This window comes from Triturus cristatus, chromosome 8 (genome assembly GCF_964204655.1).
Source record: "Triturus cristatus chromosome 8, aTriCri1.1, whole genome shotgun sequence".
NCBI lineage: Eukaryota > Metazoa > Chordata > Amphibia > Caudata > Salamandridae > Triturus > Triturus cristatus.
The window spans coordinates 437627473-437644148 of NC_140591.1; the positions used below are offsets into that span (position 1 = coordinate 437627473).

The 16676-nt window shown below is 44.9% G+C and overlaps 1 protein-coding gene across 1 annotated transcript in view; it reads right to left on the bottom strand.

Moving 5' to 3' along the window:
- Window positions 1-16676, bottom strand: part of LCP1 (lymphocyte cytosolic protein 1) — a 228884-nt gene that overhangs the window by 115042 nt on the left and 97166 nt on the right. The gene's annotated exons all lie outside the window — the stretch shown is intronic.

Consider the following 16676-nt stretch of genomic DNA (forward strand, 5'->3'; position numbering starts at 1 on the left):
ATCTCAGCAGAGTGGCAGGACTAAAAGTGAATTGGTCAAAATCATACCTGTTCCCGGCGCGTGGGAATAGACTGGGCCCAAAATACACGGAGGGCGTGAACTGGGAAGACAGATGCTTACCCTATCTGGGCATCCTTATTTACCATGACCAAGAGGATATTCTTGAAGGCAACATAGGGAAGGCCATCAGAGGGACTAGGGCCAACTGTGAATTCTCGGGTTCCCTGCCCCTATCTATCGCAGGGCGAGTGGCACTACTCAAAATGGTGACCCTCCCACGGCTCCTGTATCTCTTCGGGACCCTCCCGATCTGGGTTCCGGCTTCTTATTTTAAACAACTCCGTACAATGATTACTGCTTTCCTGTGGGGCAAGGGCAGGTGCAGGGTAGCCCTCAGTACACTTCTGCGCCCTCAGGCGGAGGGGGGTCTAGCGGTCCCAGACTATGAAACTTATTATTTAGCAGCCCAATTCCAATGGCTCACACAATGGGTAGCGAGGGCCGCTAGAGGGGGGGAGGAGCCGGGGTTGGTTTGTTTTTGGGCCTCTGATGGTGCTGTCCCATATAGTACTGTTACTCCCGATTGGTCCTATGCCCCTAACCCTAGAATTTGCCACAGCACGGAAATGCTGGAACAGGTATCTGCGGAGGGCTTCGATCAAGTGCCCCATGCCCCAGAGATACCATTTCAGATGTCTAGAGCTCTACCACACGGAGGCACTTTGCAGAAATTGGAGAATTGGGCACAGCGAGGGTTAACCACTATGGGAGACCTTTACGAGGGAGGAGCCCTGCTCCGGTTCGATGAACTGCAGGCCGTTATGACTTGCCTGGGGGCAACTTCTTACAGTATACGGCCCACACGACAGCCATTAGGAAACATTGGGGAGAAGGATTGACGGAACCGCCAACTTATATGGGGAGCCAATATGTGGTGATGGCGGCAGGCACGTTCAAAGCGGTGACATATCTCAACAGACGCATGACACTGAAATCCTTACCCCCTCCTATCTGCTCTAAAGCTTAAGTGGGAAACGGACATAGGGATGGCCATCCCGGAAAAGGCATGGGACGAACTGGTTGAGAGAGCCTGGAAAAGCACAAGGAATGTGAGGTTCCAGTTAATACACTTCCATATTCTACACAGAGCATACCGTACCCCAGTGAAACTGCATGCATATTTTCCGACCCAGCCCGAGACTTGCCCGAGATGTAGGGCAGACAATGCAGATTTTAAACATATGCTGTGGGACTTCCCGGTCCTAGATAGTTATTGGGAGGAAGTGACAGCTTTACTGTCAGACATTACCGACAGGGACCTAGACCCATCCATGGCTCAATGTATTCTACACTGGTTTCCTCATACTTCAAATAACAAAATCACTAGTAAATGTATAGATTTGGGCTTCCTACTAGCCAAGAGAACCATCACCACTCATAAGAAAGAGCAGCGGGCCCCTAGTGCCATTAAGTGGAAAGCAGACCTACTGAAATGGGCCGAATGCGAGAGAGTGATTAGGTTACAGATTACAAACCGCACATGGAGTGAAAAGGCGATGGAAAGGGCGAGAGCCTGGGAAGGGCTAGTGATAGCGCTTAAGTCCCCTGAGAGCGATGAGGAAGATGCACCTGTGAACGACCCGATGGCAACTATAGTGTAGCGCATGATACGCTTGGCACCCACCCTGTTTTGGTTCCTCAGGTTCCGTAGTGGTACCTGCCCTATATATCTGTTTTTACTCAATATCCCCTCATTCCAATGAGTCGCCCTGTCGCGGCTATAGCTTTCCTGATCCTGTGTAGTCAGCACTTAAGTGACATGCCCAGGGAGGTGGGGTGGGAGGGGGGAGGGCGGACTATTGCAAAGAACTCACTCATGGACTTGCCTGGGCTGTGGGTTTGGACAGTATACGGGGTGATAATTTGTTTTCATTACCCTAATATGCTATGTTTTTCTGATTCCTGATTGGGGCCTGTGACTATCCCCACTTGGGTCTTGATCTTATATTCTGCTGACCCTCCTGGATTCTGTCTCCAATTAAGTACAAATAATACAAATCATTTGAGAATAAGTGTACGCTTGCCCGAAATTTGGTATGAACACCTTGTGACGCCATAACTGTGCCTTAAAAAATCTGCTTGAAACTAGGTATCGGATAACTATCTGGGGTATGTAACTAAACCCCTTGTTCCTTTCCATGTTTTATTGTCTCTTTGGATGTAAGGAAAATCAATAAAAATGTGTTAAAAAAAATAAATAAATAACAGCAAAAAGCACCAACTTTACAATAAAAAACATGATTAACCATTATATAGCTTGACTATAAAATATATGGCCATATAAAACATCCATCATAAAAGACTTTCTAAAAATAAATAATATTGTCCAAAAAACAATAGCAAAGTCCCCAGGCGCTCCACCAAGTTGCATTATAATAACGTTTATTGGGCACTGCTGCCGTAAAGAAGTACTCTTCGGTAGGGTACCCAAGGTTAAACACTAATATTCAACTTAACTTTGTCTCCAATTACACATTGAAACAGCCAGGGAATCTCAGCCCTCGGAGGAGCAAGCGTTTTCTTCTCAACCTTAATGCTTCTAACACAAACCAGGCCACACTAAAATAAACTAAAGGGGACTGCAACATCTGCAATTAAATCAGGGCGGGTTTGCCTCAGAGTAATGGTAAAATATAGTGCTGCCTCAGGGTGCTATAAAGGTCACAAAAAAAGATAAAATGGGCCGTGTCCTGCATTGAAAAAATGTCACACAAACACGGCACTTGACTTTCCACATTGTGGTGGCCCTCAGGCTCTGCTAAAAGCCAAAGCATGCGATTTAGTCTAAAACGCGTTAATAAAAAACGATGATGGAGTGAGGACACCACCCTCAGATAGGGCTCCGTACTTAGGGCTGTTTTCAAGGGGATATACACCCTCACAAAATATTTTTGCAGTTCCCTTTCTTTTCTTTCGAGTTTTATTCTTGCCATGAAATTGTTCTTAATCCAGGGCAAATCTTTTTTAGGTCAAGCCTGGCATTAGCAGCGCGCATGCGCTGCCCTCGCCATGCGAAGGCCTTTTGGAATCGATACGGATTCAAAGCGTGCACGAGGATGGACAGAAGATGTGCACGCGGGGACTGGAATGTTGCACTGGCGGCGTGACACTCTGGGGACTTTTTTTTGAGCTCAGCAAACTGTACTTTTCATTTCCATTAGTCTTTATTTCGATAAAATTTCATCATAAAAGACATTTTACAGCCAAGAAGTAAATACAATTAAAAAGAATGTTTAAAAAAAGCGTGAACAATAAAACACAAAAATGAAGATAACAATTGCATCACTCAGGTAATTAATTGGCTCCTGTTTCTAATGATCCAGACCCAACCTAGAAATTTGGCCACTGCGATTACAACGCTTTCACTAGTATCAAATCGCAAGATGTTTAGGGCAACAAAACCCTGTCGAGTTCCCATATTGCGACATATAGGTTTAAGCCATTTGGCCCTAGGGGCAGCATATGCCGGGCAAGCGAAGAATATATGCCCAACTGAGTCAACACAATCAGAACAGCAACTACAGGTGTCGCGAGACCCACCCTTCTATTTTTTTGTAAATGATTTGGTAGGTAGGGAACCGACCCTGAATTGGTGGTAGAGTTTCCTATCTCTAGGCCTAGTAATAATGTCCCAATAATGTTCTAAAACAGGGACTATTTTATGTTAAAAAAACCTGCCAGACAATGACTCAATGGGAACTGAGGAGATGTGTTTTTGGGATATCATTGACCAATAAAGACCTTTAAAATGTTTTTTGGATGGAAAGGGGTTGTTGGCTGGGTCTGTCCAAAGTATTCCCAGACCCATGGATTCCAGTAGTAGTCTAACATGCTTGCACCAGGGGATGTTACCGGCTCCCAGAATGCAGCGGACATCCAGAAATGCCTTAGCGTAGGGTCCTAGTTCCGGTACCGTCCATAATCTCCTCCAAAAGGCCAGTGGTTTAAACCTGGCAATGTCATCAAAGGATTGACATCCAAGTTCTAACAAAAGCGGTTTCACTGGGGTGGAGCTGGGGAGGCCCGTAAGCTTTCTAAAAAATTTATATTGTGCTTTGACCAGGGGAAAAAGATCGGCGAAACCCCAGAGTTCAGCGCCATACAAGATCGCTGAAGTGATCCTTGCATCAGAGATTTTAATAGGAGGACCTATCATTTTCGTCTGAGATTGCTTTTGTTCCTTAATCAAGCAGCCCGAAAGTTGGGCGAATTTAAGAGAAAGTACGTCTATTTGTGGCCTCCAATTCAACTTATTTTCAAAAACAACCCCCAAGTAGGTCATGACATTTGTTCGTTCCAGTATGTCGTTATTCATGGACACCTGGCCTTTCACAGGTTTCCCTTTGTTGAAAACCATATATTTGGTTTTTGAGATATTTACTAGCAGGTCATAGTCGGAGCAGAAATTGGAGAATACATTCAGAGCCGACTGCAGCCCGGACAAGGTTTGAGAAAGAAGTAGGGTGTCATCCGCAAACATGAGGAGGGGTATTTTCGAACCACCCAACGTGGGGGCGTCCGTAGATGTATTAGAAAAATATTGCACAACTCTATTAATAAATAATAAAAATAGGGTAGGCGCAAGGACGCACCCTTGTCTGACACCTCTATTAACATTGAATCTTTCAGTGACCTGCCCTTGATTCCCCCATTGAACTTCAGCAAAATTATTTTCATGTAACCTAATGATGATATTTAGAAGATCCGAGGGCAACCCAAGTACCGCTAATTCACCCCAAAGTTTGGTCCTATTGACTAGGTCAAATGCAGACCGTAGATCTACAAAAGCTGCATAAATTGTACCACCACAAAGATTAACCGTTTTCCAGACAATTAGTTGGAATTTAAATGCCTGATCTATGGTACTAGTGCAAGATCTGAAACCTGCCTGTAAAGGTGAAATGATATCATCCTGCTCGGCCCATGACTGGATCCTAGCCAGGATCATTCTTGCAAAATTTTTGGGACAGAGTCAATAAGACTAATTGGGCGATAGTTACCCGGGCAAGAGCGTTCACCTTTTTTGAAAATGGGCAGAATCTCAGCGCCCTTCCATGATTCTGGAATGGGAGCCCCCTTAACTATGGCGTTTGCCAGAAAAACAATGTAGGGCACCCAATTAAAAGGGTCAGATTTGAAAAGATCCGCGGGGACACAGTCAATTCCTGGTGCCTTACCACTAGGAACCTTCAATAATGCCATCTTAACCTCTTCAATATCGAATTCGAGATTAGAGGGAATAGTCGAATCCCAACTTAATGAGGAAGTGAGCGTAACAGCCGAGTTTGTATCTGAAAACTGGGATTCGTAATGAGATACCCAGTTATCCGGGGAAACGTTATTAGAGGGCACCTGCGTACTAGGTGTGTTACCCCACTTCAGAGTGTGCCAAAACAAGGTTAAGTTCCTTAGTTTACTTGCTGCCAAAAGATCACTCCAGTGGTTGTTGTCCCAATCACGTTTCGCCTGGACTTTGGCCCTGGTATAAATTTTCCTCGCAGATCTAATAATAGCCTGATCCTTGGTGGCAATAGCTAATTTCAATTTACTATAAGACTCCCGGCAATTTTTATTATACCATGAGCTTTGTTTGGGGATTGAAAATGTCGTTGCCCTACAAGGTTTAGAAAAGAGGGACTTAAGATCAGAAAATAAGTTTAAATGTATGTTTGTGGATTCACCAACAACATCATTGTCGGACCGAAGGGACTGTAGGTCTTCCAACGCAGTGGAGACTTTGAGGCTGATCTCGGAGAGTGTTGCACTATCAAGGGCAACCTTTTCCCAGCGCACTCTCCGTTGATTATTGGTTAGGAGGACTTTAGCAGTCATTATCTCAGATTGTGCGCTTCTGTAGTGAGGAGAGAGCAGAAATGTCAAAACTAAAGGATTGTGATCACTCTCTGAGCGCTCACAGACCATCATATCGCTCAGGGTGGGCCAAAACTCCACTTTTATTAGAGCGTAATCAATTCTACTGCTACGACCTCGACCATCGGAGAATGTCGCCTTACCGGTCATATCAGAAGGAGTTCGTCCGTTGGCTGCCCTAAAACCACGTTCCATACATAGACTCATCCACTGAACAGCGGATTCAGTCCATCGCTTGATGGGTGGAAGATCAAGGGGGGGTATATTCAGAATGGTATCAACTTCCAGGGTCAGAGAGTCACAATCAGGGTACATCGGCTCAAAGCAACAGTTTAAATCACCTACTATTACAACATTGGTACTAGGGTCAACGGTGTCCAAAAACTCGTCCAGTTGTAAAAAAGTGTTTGTGCCACGACCTCCGGGAAGGCCCCTGTTGTAAACATTTATTATCAGGGTTAGAGGTTCGTCATTGCGATGCAAGGAAATGATCAGTAGATCGAGATTATCAATGGCCATTTCTGTGAGACTATACTTCAAGGTTTGCCTAACCCAAATACAGAGGCCGCCTGAAGGACGGCCCCTCAGACTACTGGTAGCCCCCTTATAAAAATTCACATACCCGGGGTAGTGGATAGGGTCAACAGCCCAAGTTTCCTGAAAAGCCAGGATATCGTGGGAGACTTCCCAGGCAGACCAGACCTCGATAGTTAGTTTGCTTCGGAGACCGGCAATGTTCCACGAAGCCAGGGTAAGGACAGAGGAACAAGGAGAAACCATGGACGATTGAGTACATAAAGGACTCAAAACAACTGAGTAAGATGCATTACTGCCAGGAGCCACACTCTCAATCGCAGGGGTACGGGGGGCAGTTGGTAAGGTGGGAGATATGACCATGGGCGGCGCACCATCATCGAGTACCAGCTCAGTGCTTGCAGGATTGGCATTATTAGGTATAGGGGGCGGATGGGTGTCAAAACTCACCGAAGCTGCTGGTGAGATGTAGGGTTTGCTAAGGTGGACAGTTTGCATGACGCTAGAAAAACTAGGAAATGAAGGGCCCGAATCCATGTGAGTTCTCCCGGACCCACCCCGAACAGTAGGTCTATGAAGAACAGGGCCAAAGAAGGCCCTGGTCTCACTGCCCACCAAACGGGGATTGGGGAATGGTCAATCAACCCCATCTAAATTACTCAGGGGGCGTATGGGTTAGATAGTGGGAGATGGAAATCTAAACCCTGCAAACGGCGGGAACCCCTATTAACCCTCTCCCAACCCGATGACATGGCATTAGAAAAAGAGCTTGGGTCAAGGGGGTAAAAGTATGACAAATCCATGGCGATTATTCCGGTGGCACTCAAAGTATTAGGATGAGAACATATGAAGCTCACCACCCTAGGGTCCCGAAAATTAATAATCACACAATCACCCTCCACTCTCTTAACCCCATTTCCCAACCAACACACCCTGCGAACGATCAAAATTTCAGCACCGGATGAAGCCGGTAGTGGCCTGTTACGGTTTAACCAGTAAATGACCTTATTCTTTAGCTCACTGTGGGACTCTGACTTGGCCTGCGTGAGACTTGGGACGCCCGCCAAGATAACGGTGTATGGATGCGACTCTGGAGGGAGGTTAATGCGTGGAAGTTTTGAAAAAGAGCCATCACCCTCGACTGTAGAGTGTCTAATTGTGGGGTTACTCCTATTGGTGATTACATTGCTATCTAGGTCAGGGTGAGAGTCAGAACTAATTGGCGGGTGAGAGGTGTTCACAGTATGGGCTTTGGGAACTGGCCGATCGGATGGAGCGCTAATCGTAGAAGTAGTGCCGTTGGGAATGACCCCCACCTCAATGGCTGTATCAGGGATTAATGAAGTCATAGAGGTAGATGGGGTCGCAGAGTGCTTCTCTAATAAGGCCAAGTTGGTAAGCATCATACCCTCTAGTTTTTCGAGCGAGCAAGAGAGCCGGTTGACTCTCTCGTATAGAGGTAGAAAAAAGGACTTAAGTAACTGTTCCAAAGGCTCGATAAGGTCAGGAGGCAGTGGAGGTACGTTGGACAGAATAGCAGGGGAATGTAATGGCGCGGGACTCACATCAGCAACAGGGATACTATGTGACGAATGTGGGTGGGAAACAGGGCGGGGGTTTCTGGGTTTGATCAATTCGGATTCTTTAACTCGTTTACCCTTTGGGTGCACTCCCCCACGTTTATTCTTCCCCTGGATAGACCGTGACTTGCCACCCAGTGTCATAGAAGCGATACCTGTCGGCTCAGGAAGGGGCTGTAATAGAATATCGCTAGCACTGGAAGACAGACCACTGGGAACAGAGCTGTTTATGATAACGGGTGTATTATCCAACGAAGTGGGGGCTAAACAAACCTCTAGTCCTAGCTCGGTGCTAACAGGTTGTTCAAGAATAGGTTGGGGTAACCTACATTCAGGGGAAGAGGCTGCCATGAGGTTGCTTAGAGATGACCTCTTACCAGAAAGTTCGATAGACAGTCTTTTTTCTGTTAGAACTATTTCATGTTCAAGGACCCGTGCTGCTCTGGTGATAAAATTATCCAATGTCCCTGAGACACAACCCCCAATGCTGTCCCGCATGATCTTCCTACCTGACCTCAGAGACGACATCCCTGAGGATAGGAAGTACGATGTAACTGAGATTTCCAAGAAGAAGTATATAATAATGAGCTATATTTTGTATGGCACGGACAATTGCACCAATATGGAAACTGGCCCGTCCCGTCCTCGCCCGTCCATGAACGGCCACAAACGGCCCGCTCTTTGCCCGGTCTTCGCCCGTACTGCGTCCCGCGCGCGTACCGCTAGCGCGCTTGGGCGTGGACTGTATTAAGCATGGCGAGAAGGAGGGGGCGTGAGCGGGAAGAGGAGCCAGGTGAGCACAATCAGAGGAGCGCAGTGCTCCGTGGTCCTCGCAGTCCCGTGGGTGTAGAAGTCCGCAGCCTACCCCCTTGTAACAGCGTAGCGTCCAGGTAGGTATGGGAGCACCAAAGAGTCACACACAGAATGAGCACCAGCCAGGAATTTATGCAGGTGAGACCGGAGAGCGGCTCCCGCGAAGCGGGGGCCGCGAGGCGCTGCGTGCGAGATGAGAGCCAAGGCGGGAAGAGGAGCCAGGTGAGCACAATCAGAGGAGCGCAGTGCTCCGTGGTCCTCGCAGTCCCGTGGGTGTAGATGTCCGCAGCCTACCCCCTTGTAACAGCATAGCATCCAGGTAGGTATGGGAGCACCAAAGAGTCACACACAGAATGAGCACCAGCCAGGAATTTATGCAGGTGAGACCGGCGAGCGGCTCCCGTGAAGCGGGGGCTGCGAGGCGCTGCGTGCGAGATGAGAGCCAAGGCGGGAAGAGGAGCCAGGTGAGCACAATCAGAGGAGCGCAGTGCTCCGTGGTCCTCGCAGTCCCGTGGGTGTAGAAGTCCGCAGCCTACCCCCTTGTAACAGCATAGTGTCCAGGTAGGTATGGGAGCACCAAAGAGTCACACACAGAATGAGCACCAGCCAGGAATTTATGCAGGTGAGACCGGCGAGCGGCTCCCGCGAAGCGGGGGCCGCGAGGCGCTGCGTGCGAGATGAGAGCCAAGGCGGGAAGAGGAGCCAGGTGAGCACAATCAGAGGAGCGCAGTGCTCCGTGGTCCTCGCAGTCCCGTGGGTGTAGAAGTCCGCAGCCTACCCCCTTGTAACAGCGTAGCGTCCAGGTAGGTATGGGAGCACCAAAGAGTCACACACAGAATGAGCACCAGCCAGGAATTTATGCAGGTGAGACCGGCGAGCGGCTCCCGCGAAGCGGGGGCCGCGAGGCGCTGCGTGCGAGATGAGAGCCAAGGCGGGAAGAGGAGCCAGGTGAGCACAATCAGAGGAGCGCAGTGCTCCGTGGTCCTCGCAGTCCCGTGGGTGTAGAAGTCCGCAGCCTACCCCCTTGTAACAGCGTAGCGTCCAGGTAGGTATGGGAGCGCATGAAATGTCGACATTCGTCGATCGCTCGGCGTTTCACTTGTAGAGGATGGCAGTGCAGCTAGAACAAGCAGCAGCAGGATCTGGGGGCATCTTTCATTTCCCCACCTTTTTTACGTGGCCTGGAGAGGCTGAAAACAAAGAGCACGCTGCTCTTTGGCTGGTTTACTTCGCCGACGGCAATAGGGGATCCACGTTGCTCGGAAAGAGAGTGAGTCCCCGAGCGCCCTCCAGTCTCAGAGGCTGCCATCTGTAGGGATTGGCACTGGAGCTGGCACCGAGCTGCCACTGAAGAGACCCTTGGATGCTTGTTCTTTATTTGTTCAGGAACCCCGAAAAGGGCAGCACAACCCAATTTCTCCAAGGAGACTTTGATATAGTGCAACCACGGAATATTAAGGCCTTTATCCATGGCAAGACTATCTTTTATTATTCTCTTGGTCAAGTTCCAAGTCAGAACTTGGCCAGATTAGGAGGTAAAACACCTATTATGACAGTCAACTTAACTGAGAAGGCAGCAAAGCTGTCATTCACAATGGCATTTCCAAATGGGGAGACAGTCCTGCCACAATCAGTGTCTCAATTCAGTTTCTCATAATTCCAAGTTATGATTTGTTTGTGGCTGCTGTTATAGTTTCGACAAAGAAAAGCACTTTGTTTGGTACAGTGTGAGATTGGACATGCTGAGGGTCTGCCCGTAGGCATAAGCACACTTCTCTTCTGCAAATTGTGCTCTTGTACAAGTTCATTATTTGGGGGTGCCTAAGTTCAGGGTGTTTTCAAGTTCAGGCATGCTCTTGTGCAGGTGGTGAATTTGCTCTTCTATGCTGTGCAATCTTCTGCAGGGTCTACTCTTCTCTCTCTGAAAGTGGCACCTGTTTTGTGTGCATGTTGTTGCTACACTTCCCACACATCCACTCTCCAGGTGCAATAATGCACCCCTGTGTTCAAAAGTTTGGAAAATTGTCAATCCCACACAGGCTTGCCCTACTATTATTTTGATCACTGATTTTTGGTCTCATTGGTGTCTATATCACAACAACAATGCCTCTTTGGCTTACTTCAAAAGGCAAACCTTGACCCCTGCAAGCAGAAATTGCAAAAAGCAATAAAAGAGCCATCCAATTTTGTCTGGCTTCAACTAGAGTCTCACCAAGACCTTTGTCACAAAATATTTGTTGCCGTTGGTGTGAGTAGGGGAAGACTACCCTATGGTGGATAAAACCTGCCCCAGGGTGTCACTCCTGCTTACCCTCCAGGTGCAGTTCCAAACATCTAACACTGAAAAAGCATTTTGACCAGACTACCCACTGACTGCCAGTTTCTCAGGTAGAAGATGAGAGTGTAGAATGATGGAGGCCATGTATTAAAACAATGAAGCTTCGATATAATATGATATTGCTTTTACATAAATCATGTTTGTTTGTTTGTGGGAGTAAAATTAACATTAATTAAATGAGAAGTCTGGAGAGCACGGAAATACCAACATTTTGGAACTGATAAGAAGGAGTTGCAGGAAAAATATTGGAGGGTTTTATTTTGCTAATAACTTGCGCTGAAGTGGAGGAATCTCTAAGCGCAAAACTATGTGGGTTTCCCATTAAACTTAAGAGAGCACCAGCATGGACGTCTTGAAATCGCACCCCAACACAGATAATTTGGTGGTTGTTGAGGAATTTGGCGAGTGTTGAAGGGTCTGCGGAGGGTTTCTTCAGCAATGGGAGGATAGTGGTGTGTTTCCAAGCGTCTGGGAAGTTTGAGGAAGAGATGATGGAGGCATTCAGAATAGGTGTAAGCATGGTGCTGGTGGGTTGCAGTCCTTTGGAGTAGGTGTGGTCACTGCTAACATCAGTGTAAGAGGTACTTGTTTGGTTCAAGGCTAAACATCTATCTGGGAGGACGCAGGCCTTCCTCAATTCAAGGTTAAATAGTTGAGAAACTTTAATAGGAATATTAGCTAAATCACTTACTAAACAAAAGACTTTGAAACCATTCAAAATCATCATTAATCTCTCTTTAAAAACAAGTTATTCTTCTGAACCAGCATAGGGAAAGGAGGCGAGTAGTATTTCCACTCTCTGATATGATTTGAGCTCCTTTATGTGGTGGGATTGATAGTAGGATATCCTTACAACTTCTCAGCAAAGCAAAGGCACTGAAAAAAGTATGGTATAAAAAGCTTAAAGAAAGCCAATAGTTCTGGATTTTGTATAGTGCTGTGCTAATGATGCATTGCTTTGGTTCCATAGATATTTTGCACCATCTCTCTGCCTGTCAGAAAGATGAGAATTATTTGATAATGAAATGCTATCCATGATCCAATATAGGAAAATAGACATCATGCAAAGAGTGATGAGGATCTCTGACTAGGTCAATATAAAGTCAAGCGTTTCCCTTACTTGCTCCTATGAGACTGATTCCACTCCGGACGCACTCAGGAGATGTCAATTGTAAATAATGAAGAGTTCAAAGTTATAAGGTAGAGTCTTAAGAGTTTTTCCTTTTAAAATAGGCTTTGGTGTGATGTGAGGAAGAATTTTAACATTCAAAGAGCACGATCAGGCACCCTGGCAAAAGGATGCAAGCTCTTGTGGAGTTTATTGCGGTCCATGATATATAATGATGCCAATATCTCCAGAAATACCATAATTGGAAAGGACAGACCAGAACTGTATCTGTTTACCGACAATAAAGTAAGCCTTAATATCCCATGATGTTTACCTCCTGGTGGTCCTGAGATTATGAATTCCATAATCTTGTAATTGAAGGGAAAGGTCACGATTAATATTTAATTAGGCATGATTTGCATGGAGACATTTTTTTAGGACGAGCACTGGTCCATGCATTGTTGAGCTTCCCAGGAATGTGATATTATCTTTTCTTTGATAGCTTAGAATAGCAATGTAGGTTTTGCTCCTTTTTCACTGGTGTTTTTAATTCAAATGTATATTGTGCACTCCATGGACTTAGTCATAGTTAGGCACCAAAAAAATACAAATGAAGGTTGAACAGGAACTAACAGCACAGCACAATCTTCAAGCTTTCCTGAAGGACCAGGAGAGATTTCTTGAAGGAAGAAATTGATATGTGTGGGTGCTGTGCTTTATAAAAGTTACTAAATAAATAAAAATAAATACATTTTGCAAAGCAAAAGACAAATCCAGAGCTTTGGATTAGAACACTGAGAATCTTCGATCACCTCAAGATTTTAATTGAGGTAACACGAGAAGGGACAGATTCCCTGAAGGGAGTGAGCGAGACAGTTTTTTGCCAGGTGATCTTTGTGTGCTGGATAGTAACATTCCAACCTTGGAGTAGCTAAGAGAGATGAGTCAAATATCTTAAAGGTTTGGTTTAGGTCCTGACTGTGGTATCATTTAGAGCAGGGGTCTCCAACTTTCCTTATATTGGGAGCTACTTCTGCTCAATGAAAATAATACAGAGCTACTAATGACTTTGTTCATTGTTACAGTAGAGACCACATCAAGCCGACCACACCTTGTAGGATCATAGTAGCGACCCCCAAATGTATATTACAAATTAAACTGTACTTACCTATAAATATTTTTCTTCACAATGTTGTGGTTTTCAATATTCTGGATACTGTATTTTGAAACTGAATATTTTGATTGAACACTGACCACCCCAATTCATAAGACGGGGTTACTAACAGCAAAGTTGGGAAAAGCGTTATCAACATAAAAAGCCTCCACATGACTAATGTAACAAAAGCCACAGCAAAAAGTGCCCACTGGCACAAAGGAAATACTAACAGCTATAAATCTCTAAAATACACATGAATTATTATTCAAAGAGCAGCTTTAAATGTAATTATATTTTGGGTTTTCATATTTTTTTTCAAACATTTTTTCAAACATTAGCACACCACGCTCTCAAATTACACATTTTGCTAAAAAATGTAACATATTTATTTTAAGTAAAAACCCTCCAAGAACATCTTTTATTTCACATACTGTATGACTGATTGAGTGGGGTTTGCAAAATCCCAAATCTCCAAGTGACTCTGTAAATAGAGAGAGGAGACAGGTGAATATATTTCAAGTACCGCGGGTTGTTGCAGTGTGCAGTCTGGAGGTGTATACTGCTGCCTTCTTCAATGTGGCGATACCCTCTAAATTTCATACTGTGCTGGGCTGCACCTCAGGAAACTACTCCCAGGGTATTGGCAAGCCACCGGTAGCTCCCTAAGTACCCGTTAGAGACCCCTGATTTAGAGTTTCTGTTGTTTGAAGTTGAAAGAGTGTGCAAAATGAGTCCATGCAAAGGTCAGTGATGACTCAACTTTGCTTGATGGAGGTAATGTCAGAATGTTTTGCCGGTTTAAGATGATTTATTTACAAAGTGACTTTGGAAGTCTTACACTATCTACAAATGAAGGAGTATTAATGAAGTCACCCATGCTTATGATGGACGAACTTAAGAGAGAAAATATTCTTTGCTTTCCTGTTGTTCGACGGGATATTATCTCCGCCTATAGAAGACGTAAATCATAATCATGATCAAAGGTACCTAAAAATAATAACAAATACGAAAACAAATGAAATGCTGCACAGGTCCATGTTGAGGAGATGATCAAAACTCTAACCCCATGCTGGACAATATAAAAAAGCCAATGCCTCAAAACAGGACACTACTAGTTGGGTTGAGAGAATCACCTCAAATGCTTTTGTAAAAATTGAAGGTTGGAGATGGGGTGATAGCTGAGGAGGAGATCAACATTGAAGCCCCGTATCCAAAAGCTTGTACTTGTACCAGTTAGCAGACGGGAAACATATAGGTTGTATGGAGTAATTTAATTGAGTATTTATGTAATAAATAGGCCAAGTAGTGGCAGAGGCCTTTGTTACAACTGTGAAGTACAAAGCATGCTCATTTAGACAAGAAGAAGAGTTAGGTGAAAAATATTTCTGATTGTACCTGTCTAGTAAAAATGACAGAAATAACCTTGGCCATGTCATTTTGGTATTTTTTGGACTGTCTTTAAACCTAAAAAGAGTCTCTCTTACTTTTCATTAATAACCATGATCCTCATGGAAACAGTGACATCACTCTACTAGCGTAACACCTGTTGACATTCAGGAAGGAAGCTTAATTTGAGCCGGTGTTTCCTGGTGCTCAGCACCGGCACTTAATTGTCAACACCAGCACTTGTGACAGTCCGCCACAAGGTATCGGTATCTGGCTACTTTAAAGAGAGGACTGTTCCAACAGTTAATTATTAATCCAATATAGATTAAAAAAGATTATTACATGACACCCTAGACATTTTTATAGCTTTGGGGCCTGTAATGGTCCGAATTGTCACACTTGTAGGAGTGTAATGTTAGTAGTTGTGTTGTTACTATCATTGACAGTATAGCAGGGGCAACGTGTGGTGCAAGCTGCAGTGGCACCCGACAAGAGCCCTGGCACTTACTTTCTTTTAAACAAATTAAGCACTGGATGGGAGGCTGGTCAGTTTCTACAAGTGCTGTTCTTCGCTACGGCTTCCCAACACACAACCCATGAGAGCATGAACTTTCGATACAAGTAACACTTGAGGCAGGACTGCCGTTGAATGGGCTCACTCATAAATTGTGTTTGTTATCTCTGTCATTAACTGTTCGGCTTATGGTAGAAGGCAATCAACATCCCCCCATTGCCTTCCTGCAACCTGCTCCGTTCTCATGTGTGTTGGAGCCCCTTCACTTTTGATGCAACTTATTGGACTAGTGGATGTGGGTGGAAGACGGAAGCAATCGCCAACTGTGTCTCCAACTGGCCTGTAACACACATGCCACAATGTGATATTTTCAATCACTTAACATAGAAAGTGATTTGGTCGAATTATTTTTATTGATGGAGGGAATTCAAAATATTCTTTTATGGTTGCTCTGTAGCATCCCTGCTGTTGATGGAATAGCCTAAGAACTGTATGCATGGCTTCATTTCTTCCTTTTGTGGCTGTACTCTCTCCTCGTGTTCTGTACATGGGTTTCTGTAACTTTCAGTTTTCCAGTGCTAGTGTACCTCCTTCTAGTGCGGTTCTGGTGACTTCGCTTTTTGACACCTCTGGGTTGCCATGCACAACTCCCACAATCCTATGTCTTCCAGTGGGGTCACTCCAAATGCCCCCTTTTTGTTACATTATGTGCTTCCTTGACAAGTTAAAGCACCGTACTGTAAGTGTTGTTACTACTGACATTAGTGTAAATGAAAAACACAATTAAAGGTACATCTGTTCATTTGTGATTCAATATTTTTGTATTTTTTTAACTTTTCATTTTCTCTATTAGATGGCTGGATACCACACTCACTGATTTGGTACAGGAGTGAGATTAAAACCAATGTGCAAAACTGAAATTTCCTTAACAATTCCTAGAAAAACTGAATGAAGTCCATGGCTAAAAAAGTGTCCAGAAAGCCAACTGCACCTTTATGAGAAGCACAATCAGTATGAACGTGGAAATCACTGAATGTAATAGTTTAGGGAACCTCTAGCAGCACAGAATTGACTCCCTTAGAATGGTCCTGCTTCTGAGTATCCATGTGTCTGTTTGTCCAGAGTCTAGAATTAAGTAGGGTCCATGTGACTGCTTCCTGAGACACCCTATGCTCAAATAGTATTCTAAGAATTCAATTTCGAGGTCAGTGTATGGATGCAAATTAATAAATTCATCTTCTCTGAACAATCTATTCTTATCTGGTTTCATTTTTGTTCCCTTACTGAATACCTTAATGATGCTAGGCGTTGGCATT